Raw genomic sequence first — 21,428 nt, forward strand, 5'->3', positions numbered from 1 at the left:
GGAGTTCGAGACCAGCCTGGGCAACACAGTGAGACCCTGTCTTTAAAACAAATTTTAAAAATTAGCCAGGCCCAGTGGTGTACACTATTTGTCCTAACTACTTGGGAGACTGAGGCAGAAAGATCACTTGAGCCCAGGAGTTCGAGGCTGCAGTAAGCTCTGATCACACTACCACCTGGGTGATAGAGACCCTGTCTCAAAAAAACGGTGACAACAACGTTTGGAAATTGGAAGTGACTAAAAGAGTAGGAATTGATTTAGCAGAGTTGAGAAAGATGAATCTGAACATCTGTCAACGCTGTAGATCAAGCCTGTTTGGCCTGTGGAACCTCAGAAAGACTTAGAAAATCAAGTTTCCAGTTATCATTGAAGATGGGAGTGAGTGGTAAGGCTGATACCAGAGGGATTGGTTCAAAAGCTTGACAGAGCTGTTACACCCCACGTCCCCATCTCCACCCAGCACAATAAAGGTCCCATCTATTCTAGTTTTCTAGGGCTGCCATAACAAAGTGCCACACACAGGGTAATTTAAACACCAGAAGTTTATTTTCTCACGGTTCTGGAGGTTGGAAGTCCAAGATCAGGTTGCCAGTGGGGTTAGCTTCTTCTGAGGCCTCCTTCCTTGGCTTGCATGTGGCCAACCATCTTACTGTGTCCTCACATGGTCTTTTCACTGCAAACACATATGTCCGTGCCCCAGTCTCCTTCTTATAAGTCACATTAGCTTAGCGTGCCCCCATATGACCGCATTTTACCTTAATTACCTCTTTAAAGGCCCTATCTTTAAATACAATCATATTCTGAGGTACTGGGGGTTTAGGAACTTCAACAATGGAATTTGGGGAGATACAGTTCAGCCCAAAACACCGTCATCCCTCCTCCATGCTGGCAAGAGACAGACGTGTATTTTAGTCAAATTGAACCAGGAAGACTTCCCGCTTGGGTACATCAGGGGGCTCATCAGGAGTGAGGCACTAGACCTACAACGAGGGGAGTAAGTGAAGGTCCTATGCTAATCAGGGAGATGCCACGTCCTAGCTTCCTCCCCCCAGGGGCCAAGCTTGTACCACCACCACCCATGCCCCTCCCCCAAGGCCAGAGATGAGGGGATCTGGATCTTTCTTTGAGTAAATTATAAGGTCTTAGAAAAAAGATCTGCAGATATGGATATGTGGGTGTTCCCCAATCAGAAAGAGAGAGAGAGAGAGGATGGAAGAGAAAAAAGGAAGAAGCCTGCTGTCTAACATATCTCCTTTCAACAAAGCCCACCGGTCCCACCCTCACAGAGAGCCTCCAATAAGTTTTTTGTGCCACACACAAGTACAAACATGAGGTCAGGGATCACCAACATTTAAGAAAAACCTTAAAAATGAAGTATAAAGACCAGAATAGGTCAGGAGCGATGGCTCAAGCCTATAATCCTAGCACTTTGGGAGGCCAAGGTGGGAGGATCACTTGAGCTCATGAGTTCGAGACCAGCCTGAGCAAGAGCAGGACCCTGTCTACTAAAAATTAGAAAAGTTAGCCAGATGTGGTGACGTGTGCCTGTAGTTTCAGGTAACTCAGGAGGTTGAGGCAGAAGGATTGCTTGAGCCCAGGAATCTGAGGTTGCTGTGACCTAGGCTGACACCACGGCACTCCAGCCTGGGCAACAGAGTGAGACTCTGGCTCAAAAAAAAAGAAAAAAAAATTTTTTAAAAAAAGATCACAATAAAAGTCTAATTAAAAGGAATACTTTGAGAAAAAACAGATAGTACAGAAATGGGATAAAAATTATCTAATTAAGAAGAAATATCCATGAAATAAGAATAACATACTATTTAAGAGCACCAAAACAAATATTAGAGAATCAAAAAGAGCTTATGAACATTAAAAATATAAAAGCTGAAATAGATATAAAACCTTTAATGGAACGTTTAAAGATAGAGTCTAGGAAATCTCGCAGAAAGTAGAACAAAAAAACAGTGAAATGGACAATTAAAAAGATAAGAAAATTGTAGGGTCAAGTAAGAAGATATAATACATGCCTAACAGATGTTTCAGAGAGTCGAAAAAGTGGTGGGGAGAAAATTATTAGAAAAAAGTTAAAATATGATTTTTAAGAACTAAAGTATTATAAGTCTGTTGATTGACAGAACTTAGTGCTCAGCACAGTGAATTCTAAAACCTGCAAATTAAGGTGATTATCATTAAATTTCTGGACTGACCTTTCTAGAGAGCAAAAATAAAATGAAATAGGCAAAAAACCTGCTCACACACAAAGGATCAAGAATCAGGATATATTAGACTTTTTAGCAACACTACTAGCTTGAAGATATTGGAAAAATGCCTTTAAATATTGAATACTATGCCTAGACAAGTTATCAATGAAGTTTAAAAGTAGAATAAAATTTAATTTCATAAATGCAAAGTTTTAAGAATTGCCTTTCATATACTCTTTCTCAGAAAGATACTGGATGATATCTTATTGAAACATGGGAGAACTCAAAAAAGGGACAGTCTTAAGATTCAGAACACAGGGTAGCCAACAGAAGAGAAAGAAGGAAGTCAGAGAATGATGGCTTTGTAGCAGGCTTAGAGAGTAACTGGACTTCTCTGTCAACAGAGATCCCTGGATGGGGACACAGAGGGAGAATCCAGCTATTCAATTTAAGATTGTGGGAAATTATACTGATAGATTCTTTATGGATGTGGAAAGTATCAGCAATCAGTACAGAAAAAACCAAGCAGATATTTAGCATTCAGCTCTCCAGGGGGGAAAAAAGGCACGAGAATGGAAATATAATCCTATTAATCCTAGCACATACCTGGCTCAACAGTGAATGATATTCATATGATCGTAATAATAGAATTACTGAACAACAATTTACTAAAACTGGTGATAAAACTCAATTGGGAAGGTAGAAGGAGGAAGATACTGGTGTTGCGAGGATAAGAAGGAAGAGAAGGGAAGAGGAGAAAGAGAGTTCTGCCATCATCTGGTACAGAAGAAAGGTGATAGTTGTCTAAAACTCACAAATCAAGAACTAGCAATAGAAGCATCAGTGAGGAACGTCTTTGGCTGCTGGTAACATCAAGGCTGACTAACAGTAGTTGAGAAAAACAGGATTTAGTTTTTCTCACGTGAAGAAAACAATGGTCTAAAAGTTAGCAGCCCTGGCTTTGGTCCTGATGCTCAGTGATGTCAGTTCTGGCATCTCTAAGATTCTCTTGGCCTTTTCCCTGTGGGCACAAAGTAATCCCTTCAGCTCCAGCCATTGCATCTGTCTTTAAGGCAGTAAGAAGGAAGAAGGGGAGTTTGCTAGCCTCAGCCATGCCATTATCAGGAACGCAGCGTCAGCATTGATATTAGAAGTCTCCAACGCACCTTCAATTTATGTCTCATTGGCCAGGACTGGATCACACAGTCACCCCGTCTGCAAAGGCGGCTGGGAGAGTGCACATCTAGCTTTTGCAAGCCCTGAAGTGGAAAGGAAAAATTGGAAATGTATTCTGGGTTAGCCAATTGGCTAACTGGTCAGCATATTGTTTAGAAATATAAAAGTAAACGATAGCATTGTAAAAAGAAAGTTCAGTGAATGAAAAAGAGTTGCTTCTTTAGGAGTGGAACTGCAAAGTGAGAAGGAGTGAGGCATGGACTCTAAACAACTTTATTTTCAATATTATTGCTCAATGTGATTATTTGACTTTTAAAATTATGTAGTTGTATATATATTTCATACTCACATATATCCGTATAGACACAATTTTGATTAAAATAAATTAATTTAAGTAATTAAAGTATAAATTGCAAATGTGCTGTGCTCTTTCTTGCCCAGAGTCTTTGCATTTACAGATCTGTCTCCTCAAAACTCTATCTTTCTTTCCTCTCTCAGCCAACTAGCTCCCACCCTTCCTTCCAGTCCTTGCTCAACTATCTCCCCCTCAGGAAAGCCTCTTCAGCTCTCCCAGATTAGAGACAGGTATGCTGGGAAGATACATTTCCTTATTATTCATTCATGTAGCAATATGCTCCTCTTCTTTATTTTTATTTATTTATTTTTTTGATACAGGTCTCACACCGTCACCCTGGGTAGAGCCAAAGTGCAGCCAGCTAGTAGCAGCTTTACTAAGGCTGAATAACTTCTCTCTTTTTTTGCCAATTAATTTCTTTCTATTTTTAGTAGATTCAGGGCCTTGCTCTTTCTCAGGCTGGTCTCGAACTCCTGAGCTCAAACAATATGCCTGTCTTAGCCTCCCAGAGTGTTAGGATTACAGGCGTGGGCCACCATACCGGCCTGAATAACTTCTGTTACAGGACAAGAAATCTGGGGACTGGAACAGAGGGAGGCAATTGTTGGCTAGTATTAGATCAACAACTTCATAACTCAGAGCCCCAGGTCAGTGTCTGTGCACTTATCTGCCTCTCCTGGTAGAAAGTATCATGTCCTTATAAAGCCAAGTTTAAAGGCATGAACAAGATAGACAGGGCACTCACTTCAGGGATGACAACCTTTCCCAGGAGTCCCCATCAGACCTTCTCTTGTATCTCACTAGCCAGAACTGATCAAATCACCAGTACAGATCAGAAGCTAGAGCCCTGTTCCATGAGATCAGGGAATCTCCACTCAATATTTGAACAATTGGGGCCAGGAGTGGAGGTTCATGCCTGTAACCCTAGCACTTTGGGAGGTGGGTAGATTGCTTGAGGCCAGGAATTTGAGACCAGCCTGAGTAACATGGTGTGACTCTGTCTTTACCAAAAATAGAAAAATTAGCTGGGCGTGGTGGTGCACACCTGTAGTCCCAGCTACTCGGGAGGCTGAGGCAGGAGGATCACCTGAGTCCAGGAATCTGAGATAGCAGTGACCTATGATGATACCATTGCACCATAGCCTGGGCAACAGAGCGAGACCCTGTCTCAAAAACAAAAACAAAACATAAAGAATAAATCAGGATGATCTTAGCAAGAAATAAGTGGGAGACTGGCATTTGGTTATAAAAACCAACAGTGATAACGTAATATTAATAGCTCTATAGTACAGATAATAAATTTGACTTTCATTTTGGATAATGTAAGTAGCCGAGGTGCAATTCAAACTAGATCTGCCTTTTTTTCAAAACCTGTACCATGCCACCTCCCAACCTTGACTATGAATAATGTGGTAGATTTAGTCAGGAACAGCTTCATAGAGGAAAAATATTTTATGCAAAATCTTGAAAGAAATAACACAAATTGGGTTGATGGAGACTACGAAAGGGTGGTTGTGGAGTATTGTATTAATATCATCCTCTTCACTTTCACTCTTGTATGAAAATGTTTTTTATGTATCCCGATGATCATCAGAGCATCTCTCCCTATTTTGGAGATTATTATTATTGCTTTGATGATCGAAATGAACTATAAATAAACTGAGAAGAGATGACATTTACCCAAGGGAAAATGCCAAAATGAGAACCCAGGGACCATGGCTGGGGCTACAGCAGAACAGAATGTTCCCTCTGAGATTTTTAATGAGGCGTGCTTATTATTGATGCCTCAGCATCTTGAAAATGTCTCAACCTGGAAAAACATATTCAAATTACCTTATATCATGAAACTGCCCCTTCCCTATTGGAAAACCTTCGGCAATTCCTCAGTACACATAGGGCAACCTAATCTACCAATTGAGAGCCTCCTCCATCTAACCCCAATTGCCTGAATCCATCCCCAGTGCTCTCCTACATAAGGAGACCCAGGCTGTGTGTGGCCTGGTGTAAGGTCTGCAAGGCTACAGACTGAAGAGAGCTCTTCGTGTCCAAAGCTTGGGATCCCCCAAGTCATAAGTATGAGCCAAGCCATAAACCATGAATGAAAATTTGGGGAGGTAGGTCAAAAAAGCCAGAAAGAGTATTTGGAGGAGGGACCTAAGAACTTAAGTGGGCCAAAAGGAGATATTAAAACTGGACCAGGGATCTAGGATCTCGTGCTGAGACATACGAAGGTATGAAAGCCAATGGGAGCGGTGAGATTCAGGCAGTAAAAGTCTAGGGCAGTCACCTGCACGTTCCCTGATGGGATCATTTGCTTTTATTATCTGCCCTGATCTTGGTACAGCCCCTCCCTTCCCTGCGTGAGGTGGTGTCAGTTCTCCCTAGGTGGTCCTGGCAGAAAGCCCTGACATTTCTCAGGGTACCCTGTAGATATCACACAGGCCCCTGCGATAGTTTCTTGTCCACGCCCTTCTCAGTTCACCAGGTTTGGGAAACAATCAGAACACAGTACATTTTTCACTGTGTTTTTTCCCTCTGCAGTCGCAGCACTCTAGGCAGAGATATGCATGGGGTGGGGAGTGCGAGGTAACCAAGTTCACGTGTTCCAACCCAGCAGGTGCGGAATTGTCATGGGCTCAGGCAATGCAGGCAGACGGCATGTAAAGAAAGGCTCCTGAGGCCATGGCTGGTCCCCATGTAGAAGTTTTCCAGGTTGGGAGAGGACAAATTTGCCAGGAAAAGAACCCTGTAGTGTTGCCCCATTCTAATGACCTCCTGATTCTTGGGCATTTGGCTTAAATCATGAGAGAATATCTTGAAAATCTCTGAGTGGCCTATCATTCCTTCTGGGTCTTGCTGGGATGTTAGATGTTAGCCATGCAGTAAGGTCTTGCTACTTAGGGTATAGACATGGGCCAGCCAGCTCTTGGAATAACCTAGGAGCTTGTTACAAACGCAGTTAGGTCTCAGGCTCCACCTCAGACCTCCTGAACCAAATCTGCATTTTAATGAGATTTATAGGCACATTAATGTTTGAGAAGCACTTGCCTAGTGTTTGAAGATACAGCCGTGAGTGGAAGCCATAGCTTCTGGGGGATCAGAGCAAAGGATTACAGTGAATTTTTGTACATAAATTGTGACCAGTGGACCAAGTGTATTGTTGGAACAGAGATTATTCTTCAAAAGTCAGTTGGGCTGGGCATGGTGGCATGCACCTGTAATCCCAGCACTCTGGGAGACTGAGGCAGGAGAATTGCTTGAGCCCAGGAGTTTGAGGTCACAGCGAGCTACAATGATACCACTGCACTCTAGTTGGGGCCACAGAGTGAGACTCTGTCTCAAAAAATAAGTTTATTTATTTATTTATTATAAAAATTAAAAATCAGTTGAGATTATCAATGGATGAAATTAATATGGTGAAGGGTTAATGGAAAACTTTAGAATGAGCTATAAGGTGGTCACTACCTAAGCCCATTGATTAATCTTAGCATCACTAAAAGTAGAACAGCCAGACACTGAGGACCTCTTGAGGAACTACTCTACCAAGGCAATGGCGCTATCTTTGAGGTACTATTACCTACAAAATGAAGCTGAGTCTATGGCCATACCACCCTGAAAGCACCTGATCTTGTCTGATCTCGGAAACTAAGCTAGGACTGGGCCTGATTAGTACTTGGATGGGAGACTGCCTAGCAATACCAGGCGCTGTAGGCTTTTATTAAAGAAAACAATGAAGCTGGATCTAATCAAGCCTCCAGAGCTAATGTCTGTTTATAGGAAATAAGGGAGCTAAGGAAGCAAGTTGAATGACACTCCAAGGAGCCAAACAAACAAAAAAAAACAAATCTGGAATGTTGGGAAGCCTATAGGAAACAGTTAGTTACTGCAGCAAGGCAATGGTGTGGAGAAAACGATTGTGGAGGTGGTAGAGGAGAGGAATCGACATTGAAATAGATCTAAAAGGCCAACAACCAAATGTACTCTGTGGACCTGGTTTGGATCTTGATTCGGACGACTAACAACCAACTGATGCATGGCTCATGGGTTCCTCATCCCAGCACTAAGGGCCAAGAATAAAAGGACATTAACTTACTTTTCTAAGCCTCACTTTCTAATACTTCCCTTCATCGACTATGCACCAGCCAAATGGCTCTGAAAATTGTATCTTAAATACCTACTGCATTTCTAGCTGTATGTAAAGCAGTTCAACTTGAATAACTTAAGACTAATATAGGAATGAAGGGAAAGATGATTCCTTTTTATTCCAGGGATTTTAAAGAAATCGACTCCTTAGGCTTCCACCAGAACCCTAAATGGTCCAGAAGGAAGAACTCACAGAAATTATCCTGGAATCCCAGGTTTAATCTTCTGTGTTTCACATTGTGTCAGTTGCTGCCACATGTTTTCTGTGGCCATGATGCTCAAAGTCAGAGTTATCTGTAACTTTGTGTCACGTAAGGAATGAATTATTAGGTAACCTTCAGCTTTGAGAGTCCCTTTGATATTTCAACAGAAGCAACTGATAAATGGCAACAATTTTAGGAGTTTGGTTTGTATTTGTTAATATGTAAGCATTTTGAAAATGAAACAATGATGTATTAGTTATCTATTGCTGCGTAACAAATCACCCCACAATTTAGTAGCTAAAAACTACCATGTATTATATTATACCACACAGTTTCTGAGAGTCAGGAATCTGGGAGCACCTGAGCTAGATGGGTCCAGTGCGGGGTCCCTTGCGAAGTTATGATCAAGCTGTCGGCCAGGGCTCTGGTCATGCGAAGGCTAGAGCATCTCCTTCCAAGCTCACTCACGTGTTTGTTCCACGGACTGTTGGACAGAAGGCCTCAATTACAGGCCTTGTGCATCTTTTCACAAAGATGTCTGAATATCCTTAAGACGTGGCAGCCGGTTTCCCCTAGAACAAGTGACAGAAAGAGACAGAGAGACCAAAACGGAAGTCATAGCATCTTTCATGACCCATCTTGGAAGTGACATACCATCCCTTCTGCTGTGTTGTGTTGGTCACACAGACCTCGCTTGGTACAAGGTGAGAGGGAATTATACCAGGATGGTGGGACCCTTAGGGATTATCCTAAAGGCTGCCTTCCAAACATGGGTAGTTTTCAAAGCTTAAGAAAAACTTGTTTTTGATACAGCTCATTAAAACAAAGGGCTTGTAAAAATAAAGTACGTGTGAGGATATTGTGTAATGTATAGGTGTGTACGCATCCTCTCAGATTGCCTCATCAGTTTTCACAACAGAGCATGGAATATTCTATAGGTCTCTTATTGTTTGGGATTCTCTAATAATTATATTTTCTCCATAACAAATTCTTTTTTGGCTTTCCTGGCTGCTATCTTTCATCCCAGACATTTTGGCTTTCTGGTTGAGCTAATTCTGCCCTCCTTATTTGGGCCATCTAGCTGTGTCCTTCAGTTGGGAGGAATTTACCAAATATCCACCAATGTATAAAACCTCAACTGAGCCTGAACTTCTGTGGTTCAAAAAATAGAATCAGTGTGAATAGGCAGATTAGGAGGGAAAGAAAAGTCAAAGCAAAGATATAAAAGTCTGTGAGTAGAATTTGCCTTGTTGGAATCTGGGAGAAAGCTCTGATGAGTCACCCGCTGCCTGGGTTGCCCCAGGCAAAATGCAAAAATGGGTCCTTAGCCTGGATCTACCCACCATCCCCACCCCCTCCGTTCCCTGCTGCAGGCGTCCTAGCCCTTTGAAAGGAAGACAGCTTGTCCCTAAGAGGGGCCCCAACCCTCCCTGCCACAGATTTCTTGATACAGGCAGCCACCTAGGCCAAACAACCTTAGAGGTTCCCTGTTGTCTCTGACAATAGACAAACTGACAGCCCTTGGGGCTGGGGCTGGGGGTAGGAAAGATTCCACCCCAAAAATGTACTTTGCTGATATGTTCAGTGATTTTTAAAAAGCAAGACATTTGTAAGTATTTGTAAAGGAAAATTTTACATAAAAATCTGATTTCATCTTCTTTTTGAAAAACCAGGTGAATCCAGCAACACTGGACTCATGTAGCCACAATGGCCCTAAGCAAAGATAAATGCCTCCTGTTTGTACACTCTCTACCAGGCCCCATATCTCCACAGTCCTCAAGCTGGGTGTCAACTGCCTTTTATAAGCACTCTTCTATTTTTCTAACATTCTTTTACTGTGCCTAAGTCTTTATCATTAATGGCGAAAAAGCAAACTAAGAGGACCACCTGTTTTAAGAAAATTACAAGAGATCCTATTGCTCTATGGAAATAAAGAACGTTGCTATGTGTTTATTATGTAAAGAACGGACCGTATCCAAAGAACACACCTTAAAACAATCCTATTAAGAGCTAGCGTAAAATGAAATAATGCAAGGTGAAAATGTCACCAAACTGAAGAAGAGGATAGATATTTCAAGACATTTCAAGTTTTTACGTGTGAACAAAGTCAGTGAAGTCGCTGCAAAAAACGCAGTTATGAATTTGATGCCAGGGCATTTAAACTTTTTACAGATGATAGGTTGATAAAAGTTTCTTTTGAACATAGCAAAATATGTCTTCCTTAGCCAGCATTAGGAAGCACTGGAACCTGGCATGTTGAAGATAGGGCTGGGACAATCTTGACGGACAGTTTGTTGGGTTCTCCAAAGAGGCCCCTCATACCTTATACTCTTTTTTCCCCGCTTAGGTGCTAAACATGCTGAGAAAATAATAATAATAATAAAGATTAAAGATAGAGGTCTAAATGCCATATTTTCAATTACGAGAGGTACAGTTGAGATCTTGACTTAACAGGAGAGCCAAATTGAGGCTTCAGACTGAACTCCATCCAAGGCTCCAGTCCCCACACAGTCCCAGGCCTGCAAACCGCCTGTGTAAGAGCAAACCTGTGGCAGATTTTGTTCAAAAGAACGAAGGAAAGCAAGAAGCCAAAACAAACATGTCTAGTTTACCTTCCCAGATTTCCAAATCAGTTAAGTCACTCTAAAATCACCAGTGATGTATATTATATTGATGAGAGTGCAGGTATGAACCCTACCTTCGAGTTAGATCTATTAATGAATGGTGTTAATGAGAGTTTAAATGTGACCAAAGAATTCTTAGACCTGGCAGCCATGACAGGAAAAGATTTGATTCCACGTGCTGTGCAGTGTAAGCCTACGCTGGTCAAACCTATTAAGAGTGGCCACTGACGGTGTTCCTCTGAAAGACACATGAAGGGCAGCCCTGCTTCCAGTCTGGTGTCGTGTTCTGCCTTCATGGGACATACAAACAGAAGCTACTGAAAGCAGTGCAACGTGGCATCCAAAGCATAACGTGCCAATATTGGAATACCTCGTTCTGTAAGTATCTTGAGAGTAAGGACCCTAAATATAAAGCAGGTGCCTACCTTTGTACATAGTTGTTTTCCATTATGAAATAGAATTAAACTAATCTCGCCTATGGGATTCAGTGCGAACCTTGAAGTGACACAGCATGAAAGATAAGACCCGAGACAGCATGCCAGTGCGTGAGAGACAGTGAACAAACATTCGTCCTAAACAAAAGAGGAGAGACATGCCACCTCCTGTGGGCAGCCTTAGAAGGCCCCTTCTCATGCCTAGAGAATTCTGTAGGTTGGGTTCCCAGAGCACTTGGAACTGAGGCTTGTATCAGTTAGGACTCCGGATCGCAAGCATAGAAACCTGCCTGGGCTGGTCACAAGCAGAAATGCATTCTAAGGATGGAGGTTGTCTCATGGAATCCAAAGAGAGGCATGTGGTGATGGTGAAAGGGGCTGCTGCCATGGGTGGTCGCAGAGCCCAGAGTCCCTCTCACCCCTGACAGTCCTGCTCCTTCTTCTTTCTGGGCAACGCTCTTTGCTCTGCTTATAAGTCTACTTGGTGGGCAGAAGAAGGTGGCTTCCCATCCCACTCTAGTTTTCATGGTTACGCCACAGGAAGGGAACTGGTCAACTCTCTCTCTCAACCTTTTTCTCAGCCATTCTCTCACCCTTTCTCCTCCCTGCCGCTCCTCTCACCTCACCCTCATTCTCAATTCCTAGGAGGAAAACTATGACTGGCCTAGGCTAGGTCAGGTGTTTGTGCTGTGGGCCAGTCCACCGTTGCCGGGCAGGCAAGACCATGCAGAAACATACTCTTCCCGCCTCACCACAACCAGCACCAACTAAGGCCACCAATTTAGAAGGGCTGGGCTGATAATCCACTCGGTTTCCACTAAGTTTATGTGATTTTTCTCCTGGCTTAACACAGAAGAGGGTGGAGGGGGGAGAGGAGAAAGAGAGAGAGAGAGAGGCACTTTGAAGCAAGATAGTGCATCTTATTCCTTTTTCTGTTTTCTGTACCTAGCTTAGTGGTCTTAGGTTAGTTAGTTGGTGAAGGGAATATATCTGTATATACAGATGTTCGCTTTGTGGTCGACTATGAAAACACACAGACCCAGCCTGTGCTTCCCAGGCAAAACACACACATGCACTTATGCACACATGCACATACATACACACAAATACACACACACTGCTGTGAGTGGCACCCCTCAGGATTTCTTAGTTACAATCAGAAAAAAATTAGCTGTAGCTACTTTAACCAGAAATGGCTTTCAGTGGAAGGGTACAGACAGTTGGCAAAATGAAAGAGAAATCTGATTATCTGGGCTCAAGAGAGATAGGAACTGGGACTGTACCTCCAGCTCTTAGTTGTGGGGATGAGTGGATGGTCAGTGCAGGTCACTGTCACACCATTTTCTGCCCCTAGTTCCAGCCTCAGATCCTGGGAGAAGGCATCTGATGGGTCTGGCTTTGGTCCAGTGGCCCCTTTTCCCCAACCCTGGCGCCTTGACTGAGAGTCCCACTACATGGCACCCATGGGGCAAGGGTGGGGCTCCCATATCAAGGCGGGGAAGAGGGATGTAGTCCAAGTGGGCGAAGGTCACTGCAGGAACCCTTCACACTAGTGGAGCTGTTATGCCTATGGTGAAGTGCAGATGGGAAGTGAGTTGGCTGCTGCCTGCCTCAGTTTATCCTGCAAGCCAGCAAACAGCTGGGAAGCTCCTGACACAGGTACCCAGGAAAGACTGAGACCTCTCCCAGCCTTGGCACCCCACTGCCACTCCAGAAATGTTGCCTGACTTATATTTCCTTCCATCTGACACTCTGAAATTTGAGATCTGCATGGGAGTCCTGGGCTAGCACAGCTTGGGTTAACGGTTTGACTTATCCTTAAACAGCCTTTGCTGCATTGCAAATCAGGAAAGCCAAAAGGAAAAAAGGCAATGGGCAGGGGCAGGGAGGTGCGACAGCAGGGGAAGACCCACTGGTGTTTAGTTAAAGCTTTCATCAGCTTTGGCCATCGGTTGTTCAACTGAGGATCTGGGGTAGATCCTGAAAAGTATGGGGAACTAGCAGTTGCCCTTGGGAGTCTCCCCAGTCCTCTAGATTTGGAGATTCTCCGGCTGAGTGATCTTATCTCAAATGGAGGGAGATGAAGTCCACAGTGTTCATTTCCAGGTCTCCATCTGCTGGGCCGAGTCGCCCATCTGGGGTGATGCACATGGCTGCCCCAGCGCCCACCGCTGTGCCGGAACGCACGCCTGCAGCTCGCGGAAGAGTCCACCGTGGTCCACAGTCAGGCCCTTGCAACGCCAGCTGAGTGCAGAATGCTCTTTATTCCAAAAATCTTGACTTGATGGAGCCTTTCTAAAGCATTCAATTGAATTTGCACAGAAAGAACAATTCTCTTTGTTTTCACACTTGTATTTCCTTTGTTTATGTAACAGTCAAGTTGATCACTTACATTATAAGGGACAGGATTCAGCTCTGGTGACAAACACAGCTGAGCTTTGGTGTGGGTGCCCCTCAACCCAGGGAGCTGGGGTCTCTCCCAGACCTTGTGGCTCCCAGTGTGGGAACATTTCACAGAGCAAGTGTGGCAAGTTACCTATTACACGGAGATATTGACTATGGCTGTCTCCAGTTTATACATTTGTGGGTGATGTTTTTGGGTGGAACTTGTTTTCCCCCCATGCTTCCAATGAACCCAGAGAAGTTTGCTATCTTAATGATTTTTTTCTTTTTAGAGATGAGGTCTTGCTATGTTGCCCAGGCTGGTCTAGAACTCCTGGCTCAAGCGGTCCTCCTGTGTAGCTGGGACTACAGGCACAGGCCCTGCTCCTGGCAATTATTTTTATAATCAAAGGAAAATGTGTGTTTCTAAAGACTTATTTGCACCTATGCACCCACCAATTCAAATATATGTTTGGCCTTTGTTAGGAATATGCCAAAGACAATCTTCAAGGAAATTGTTGCTAAGAGAGACTTAGAACAAGGGAAAAAAAATCCATTTTTGATAATGGTAGATAGAAGAGATTTTTATAGATTTTTGGAGCACCTTTATAAGTTTACCTTGCATTATAAACAAACCTCTAGATACAAATTGAAATTGGGGTGAGAATTAACCATTGTAAAATCCTCCTTAAGTGGGCCAATGAAGATAGGATTTTTTAAGTTACTTTATGTAGCATCATGTGCTTTTCTATTTCCTAACTTTTTTACTCTAAGTGTAATAGAATTTATTTCAATAATCACTGTTGAAAGAAAAAAATACCATGCTTGAAGCTCTGACTCGAGGGGGTAGGGGGGACAAGGGCAATATACAGAACCTTGATATTTCTACCCCCATAATGTGCTGAAAAAATAAAATAAATAAATAAATAAATGGAAGAATACCTAACTACCCATGAAATTTTTGTTTCAAATTAGACCTTCAGATCGTTTAAAAGCCTTGCCCATTTTAGCCTCAAAACAGCGTTCAGAATAGGCCAGGAAGATATTATTTTTCTAATAAGTTCCTCATGGAGACAGCCAGCCGGTCGGTGGGAACGGCCACCTCCTCTGTGCCAAGCAGTTTTTCCAGAGACAAGCTGGCTGTGTCCAGTGAGGGACACCTGTACCCTGTGGAAGCATTAACATATTCCCCAGAGAGAAGTGAACTCTCACTAACTCGACTACTCTGTCAATTGCTAAGGGCTGCAAGAAATGCTGAGGTCACTTATGTAGATGATTTTTGCTTCTTTATGTGTGTGTGTGTGTGTGTTTAATTCATTTATTTATTTTTTATTTTTTTTATTTCAGCATATTACGAGAGTACAAATGTTTAGGTTACATATATAGCCTTTGATTAATAAAATATGGTATATGTATACCATGGAGTTCTACACAGACATAGAAAACAAGAGTGTTATGTATGTGTGTTTTTAAGTCCTTGATGCTGTTTCATATCATCTTTCTTTGAAAAATTTTATATTGATTGTCTTATGTTCCTGTTACAGAATATGATATAATTGTGTGCAATAATTAATCTACCATGAGGGACCCTGTTTTTAATGACCTGAATACCTGCTTAGTTAAAATGTAACATAAATTTTAAAACTGTTTACCTTTCTGTGGAAATACAAAGCAATTGAAAATAGGCCAAACATTTCCCCTCTCATCTCTTTCATTATAAAAACCTCTAGATTTTTTTGTTTGTTTGTTTTTGTTGTCATTCTGTTAATATTCTCTGAAACTATTATCATTCCCAGGAGAATTATTTTCTCTGGGATAACTTTCTTGCACTTTGCTGTGTTTTAGTCCAGAGAAACTGAAGGGTGGAATCCAAACAAAACCTTGTTTACTTTTTCCACACTTCAGGAACCAGAGTAAATTCAGTCCAAAGAACCCTAGGGGAAGGAAAAAAAAAAAAAAGGCTATTCGTCCTGCACAATTGAAATTAGCAAAGAAGGCTTTATTTACACTGGACATTATCATACTAATTAAAAGAGGAAGGCAATACATACATAATGATAATAATTGCCCTTGAGAGCAGCTATTGATGAGATATGGTAATCAAAGGGTTGGAGACACTTAAATGTTAATCAAGTTGAAGTCTATGAGCTGCCCAGTTTTTGTGGAAGGAGCGTTATATTTGGGCAGAGTAAGTTGTTTTGGCAGCCTCCCTTGACAGCAATTCTCCTGGGTCTAAAGTGGTACTCTTTTCTCTGGGGTGACTGTTGGATTGACTTCAGGGACAGAGAGAGGGCCTCAGCAGCTTCCACCTGTCCCAGGTGCCTGCAATCAGTCTGTCCAGCCTGGCAGCGTGCCAGCCAGCCTTCCTCTGTTTGCTGTTCCACCTTTGCATTCCCTCGCTTCTACCTGTTGGCTCCTAATGTGGGACACTGTTGCTGGACTATGGTTTTCACCTTGGTGAGCACTCATCAGTGATTTGATGCCTTGCTTTGAGAGCCGAATTTAAGAAAGCATGATTCCATGTGGATTTGTTTGGTTAAAAAAAAAAAAGAAAGAAAGAAAGCATGGGATGGGATCATTTCCTGGGAATCAAGAAAAAAAGAATCCAATCAAGCTTCCCCTGGTAAGTTATTACTGTAATTACTGCTTATAATTAAAGAAGCCCTCTCCCTTCCATATTGTGTTGGAGCATATGCAATTGCTGCTATTTAACCACTTTTTTTAAAAAAATTGTTTTTATTGTGGTAAAATACACATAACATTTACCATCTTAACCATTTGTAAGTGTACAGCTCAGTGGTATTAAATACATTCATAATGTTGTGCAGCCATCACCACCATCCATCTCTATAACACTTGTCATCTTGTAAAACTGAAACTTTGTACCCATTAAACCAGTGGTCCCCAACGTTTTTTGCACCAGGGACCGGTTTTATGGAAGACAATTTTTCCACGGATGGGGGGGTGGGGTGGTTTGAGGATGATTCAAGCTCATTTATGTTTACTGTGCACTTTATTTCTATTATTATTACATTGTAATATGTAGTAAAATAATTATGCAACTCACCATAATGCAGAACCAGTGGGAGCCCTGAGCTTGTTTTCCGGCGACTAATGCCGCCACTGATTTGACAGGAAGCGGAGCTCAGACTGGGATGTGAGCAATGATGAGTGGCTGTAAATAAAAACGAAGCTTCCTTGCTTGCCCGTTGCTCACCTCCTGCTGCTTAGCCCCGTTGCTAACAGGCCACGGACCAGTATCAGTCCTCAGCGGGGGGTTGGGGACTACAGCATTAAATCGTAACTTCTCATTCGCCCTTCCTTCAGTCCTTGGCAACCAGCATTCTACTTTCTGTCTTTATGACTTTAATTACTCTAACTGCCTCATGTAAGTGGAATCATATAGTATTTGTCTTTTTGTGACTGGCTGATTTCACTCAGCATAATGTCCTCAAGGTTCATGTTGTAGTATATGTCAGACTTTCTTCCTTTTTAAAGTTGAGTAATATTCCATGGTGTGTATATACCACATTTTGCTTATCTATTCATCTGTCATTGGACACATGGGTTGTTTCTACGTTTTAGCTATTGTGAATAATGCTGCTATGAACATGGAGACTCTACTTGCAATTCTTTTGGGCATATACTCAGAAGTGAAGTTGCTGCGTCATATGGTAATTCTATTTTTAATTTTTTGAGGAACTTTCCTACTGTTTTCCACAGGGGCTGTGCCATTTTATGTTCCTCCCAGCAGTGCACAAGGGTCCCAATTTCTTCATATTCTCACCAACATTTGATATTTTCTGTTTTCTTGATACTGGCCATCCTAATGAGTGTGAGGTGGTATCTCATCATAGTTTTGATTTGCATTTCTCTAATGATTAATAATGTTGAGCATCTTTTCAATTGCATATTGGTCATTTGTATGTCTTCTTTGGAGGAATGTCTATTGAAGTCCTTTAACTATTTTTGAATTAGGGTTTTGTTGTTGTTGAATTTTAAGAATTCTCTGGATATTCTGGGTATCAATCCTTTATCAGATGTGTGATTTGCGAATATCTTATCCCATTCTGTGAGTTGCTTTTTTACTTTGTTGATAGTGTGTTTTGAGGCACAAAATTCTTAAATTTTTATGAAGTATAATTTGTCTATTTTTTCTTTTGTGGCCTGTACCTTTGGTGTCATATCCAAGAAATTTTTGCCAAATCCAATGTCATGAAGATTTTGCTCTATGTTTTCTTCTAAGAGTTTTATAATTTTAGGTCTATGATTCATTTTGAGTTAATTTTCTTATTTGATGTTAGGTAAGAGTTCAATGTCATCTTTTTGCTTGGGGATATCAACTTTTCCCAGCACTATCTGTTGAAAAGTCTGTCCTTTCCCCTTGAATGGTCTTGGCACCCTTATGCAAAATTGTTTGACCATATATATGGCTCTCTATTCTGTTCCATTGGTCTATATGTGTGTCTTTATGTCAGTACCACATTTTAAAAAATTTTTTAAAATTATTATGGGTATATAATAGTTGTATATATTTGTAAGGTACATATGATGTTTTGATACATGTATACAATACAAATTGATCAAATCAGGGTAATTGGGGTATCCATCACCTTAGGTATTTATCATTTCTTTGTGTTAGGAATATTCCAATTCTACTCTTTTAGTTATTTTAAAGTATACCCTAACTTATTGTTGATTATAGGCACATCATTGTACTATCAAATACTATTCATTCTATCTCACTATCTAACTATATTTTTGCACCCATTGACTGTCCTCACTTTATCCCTCCCTCCTCACTATCCTTCCCAGCCTCTGGTAACCATCATTCTGTTCTATGTCTCCATGAGATCAATTGTTTTTAGTATTTAGCTCCCACATGTGGGTGAGAACACATATTTGTCTTTCTGTGCCTGGCTTATTTCACTTAACACAATCTCCAATTCCATCCATGTTGTTGTAAGTGGCAGGGTTTCATTCTCTTTGGTGATGATACAGTATTCCATTGTGTATATGTACCACAATTCCTTTATCCATTCATATGTTGCTGGACATGTACATTGATTCCAAATCTTGGCTATTGTGAGTAGTGCTGCAACAAACGTGGGAGTGCAGATATCTTTTTGATGTACTAAATCCCCTTCTTTTGGATATATACCCAGAAGTGGGATTGCTGGGTCGTATGGTGGTTCTGTGTTTAGTATTTTGAAGAACCTCCCTACTGTTCTCCATAATGTTTGCACGAATTTACGTTCCCACCAACAGTGTACCGCAATCTTTTCATTACTGTAACTTTGTAGTAAGTTTGAAATCAGTAAATGTGAGTCTTCCAGCTCTGTTTTTCTTTTTCAAGATTGTCTTGGCTATTTGGGATCCCTTAAGATTCCATGTGAATTTTAGGATGGACTTTACTATTTCTGCAAATATTTAAACATTTTTTATTTTTAAAATGTCAATTTTATGTGATTCAACTTAATAGTTGAACTCTATGGCCCACAGTAAAGTGTGAATCAGGCTGAAGGAGGAGGGAACTGATTTTTTTTTCTTTTTTTTTTTTTTAGGAGGAGGAGAGAGTAGAGTGAGATGAGGGGGCAAGAAGGGATGGGGAGGGAAGTGGGACCACCAAGAAACCTGATATTTTTTTGAAGACACAATATGTGCTAGGCATGACCACCCCCTAATACCTTGAATTATCTCTGGAATATAAGCAATATAAGGGCAACCAGTCTATGGCTCAGTAGGTATTTGTTAAACAAGTAAATGCTAAGCAGTGGCATAAAACAGACTAGGATATAATAACATTTTTCAGAGTGCTTGTGATATAAGCCCTCTTATATATAGGAAATATGTATGAAAATTGAGCAAAAAGTTGCCTGGCATATGGTAGCAGCTCAATAAATATCAGGATGGAGATTGAGGCTGAGGCTCAGAGGGGTGAATAACATGCCCCCCAAATAAACAGCTGGTATTGGGGGTGGGGCACAAACTCCACCTTCTTTCCATGCTGCTCCCACAGTTGTGTTTTATACAAGATCCAATCTTGGTGGCCCCCTCAGCTCTGCTCCCCACACCCTTCTAAGGTTCACCCCCAATCCTTCGTCATATTATCTGTGAAATCTCTGAGATGGTCATCCAGGTTTGGACCACAGGAGAAAAGGGCAAAGGCAGGAGGACTTGCCTTCCATGTCTCACTGCTGACCCCCACCCAGCTTCCTCCCCAGACGGCTGAGAACTGCTGGGCCAGACTGTGTCCCCTTGCAGACATGCGGTTCTGCACCCTGCTTGGTCTCCAATTTCCAGGGCAGGAGGAACAGGAGAAACCTTACTGAGGCACCTCTAAAAGCCAGCCACCACACTAAGCTCTTTACTTGCGTTATTTCCTATACGGTTCATGACAGCCTATCTATCCATGATTATCCTCATTTTACAAATGTGAAAACTGAAGTCACTGACCCAACACCACGTGGTGCATCTCAACATGGCTCTCTCTTATTCCAGCACCCTTAATGACCTAAGAGGGGACCAAAATGCCACCATAGCCTCACGAAGGCACATACTAACAGCCAGAGGAGAGATGCAAGATTGAAATATCAGGAGATGGGGACCCTTTATTCTAGTCATGAAGTGTTATCAGAAAGTAATTGATCAGAAACTCCCAAGCTTTTAGTAAGTGCCCCCCCCAGGGGTTCAGTCAGGGGCAACTGCCCTGTCACTGGGAATTAGGAGAGTGCGTGGAGAACATGCTGTCCTTGGTAAAACTGCCCCAGAGGAAAGGAGGCAGGAGAATTAAGATACTGAGGGGCTAAAAGGAGAAAATAGTAGAGAAGGAGTGAGGATTCCAGAGCCCAACACACCTAGGCTAAAAACCTGGCTACACCATTGGTTTACTATGTGATAATGGAAGTTACCTCCCCTCTCTAAGCCTCAGTTTCCCTATCTGTATAAAAGGGGACAAATAATGGTGACCTCATTGGGTCAGAAAAATGACAAGGTTTAAAATGCTGGTGTTTGTGGAGGACCTGGCACATGTTGAAAATTTAATAAGCTTTGGCTCTCCTCCCAAAGCTCTGAGGGATTAGGGAAAGCAATATCACTTTGCTTAAATGCATATAAAAAGGTTTCAGACCACTTCTTAACAATGAGGATCTTTGTCAGTGAATATGCAAATCAAAAATAAAGAGAGGTTAAGAAACCTTGGCTAGTAGTATCTCTATCTCTGCTTAAGATCTGGCTCATCAGGAGGGTTTTCCGCCTTGGAAAACAGCAGAGGCTCCTGTTTGAGACACTCTGCCTGTGACAGGGGGGAGCCTGCTCCTTCCCCGACTCCAGCCCTTGCTGGGCACAAAAGGGTCTTGGGGTGGGAAGCCCTCCCTCTCAGGGCTCCCTTTGTCATTACCAGACGGGCCAAACCTCAGAAGGGAAGGCAAGAGGGGGAAGGGAGGCAGGGAAGTGGGGGTGTTGCAGCTCCATCTTCCTGTACGCTATGAAATATGCAAAAAGAAGAGAGGCCCAGAGACTGTAGTAACAATTCATAACAAGTCACAGATTTCAGAATCCAAGGCAAGAGCAACAACCTGTGGTTGTGATCATTTCACTGACATTCTCTCTCATCAATATCAAGCTGATCCTGGGTACAACTCACTGAAACACCTGATGTTCTTAGTACACACTTTGTTTCTCATTTAGAAGCATAGGAAACATTTCGGTTATTTTTTCCATTTGTTAAGTGCTGATGCATCAGTCCCTGTTCATTGCTGCTTATCAAAGAGCTTCCATGAGCTCACGTGGCTTCAGGAATTCTGCCTCAGGAGGTGTGTTCCCTTGCCTTCTCCTCACCTGGCCTGTGTGTTCTGCTTTCCCTCCCCTGTCATCGAAGGCAGACATCTCAAATGGACTGTTTCACCCCT

General features: G+C 42.1%; 1 pseudogene; it reads left to right on the top strand.

Moving 5' to 3' along the window:
* The first annotated feature begins 7,326 nt into the window (after positions 1–7,326).
* Positions 7,327–7,446, top strand: LOC142871974 (uncharacterized; annotated as a pseudogene).
* Positions 7,447–21,428: the final 13,982 nt, after the last annotated feature.

The sequence above is a fragment of the Microcebus murinus genome, chromosome 7 (genome assembly GCF_040939455.1).
Source record: "Microcebus murinus isolate Inina chromosome 7, M.murinus_Inina_mat1.0, whole genome shotgun sequence".
In the NCBI taxonomy this organism is placed as follows: Eukaryota; Metazoa; Chordata; class Mammalia; order Primates; family Cheirogaleidae; genus Microcebus; species Microcebus murinus.